Here is a 464-nt window from a genome sequence, read left to right as displayed (position 1 = left end):
GTTTTCACTAGACTTTAATTGTTTCTCTCTTTCTTGGCCTACGCTTTCGCTTTGGTCCGCGTTATGTGGTGGCTGTTATATAATGGTCTTGAGGGGTGGGGGGGTTGTGCAAAATCTGCTGATAGCGTGGTCGTTATTTCGGGCTGTTTACACTGGTATGTCTCGCTGTCCCGCCGGACTCCACCAAGCACAGCTGCCTTCCCTCCTTCCGCTGCCCGCGTTGTTTTGCCCTGGCACTGGGGCATGGGGGGTGGGGGTACGAGCGGGTTGTTAAGGGTCTTTGCTAGCCTTGGGGTTGTGGGGGGCAGGGTGCCAGGGGGATGGGGGAGGAAACTAGGCCGTTCTGAGGGGAAGACGAACATACCGGGGAGGGTGAGAGGAGAGGGATACCAGACGAGGAGTGTGTAGGCAATGCACCGATACAAAAGGAGAGGCAGCGTCAGGAATAAACTAAGTTCGTTGTT

Source organism: Penaeus monodon, chromosome 19 (genome assembly GCF_015228065.2).
Source record: "Penaeus monodon isolate SGIC_2016 chromosome 19, NSTDA_Pmon_1, whole genome shotgun sequence".
NCBI classification, from domain to species: Eukaryota; Metazoa; Arthropoda; class Malacostraca; order Decapoda; family Penaeidae; genus Penaeus; species Penaeus monodon.
Note: the sequence above shows the minus strand (reverse complement) of the source record.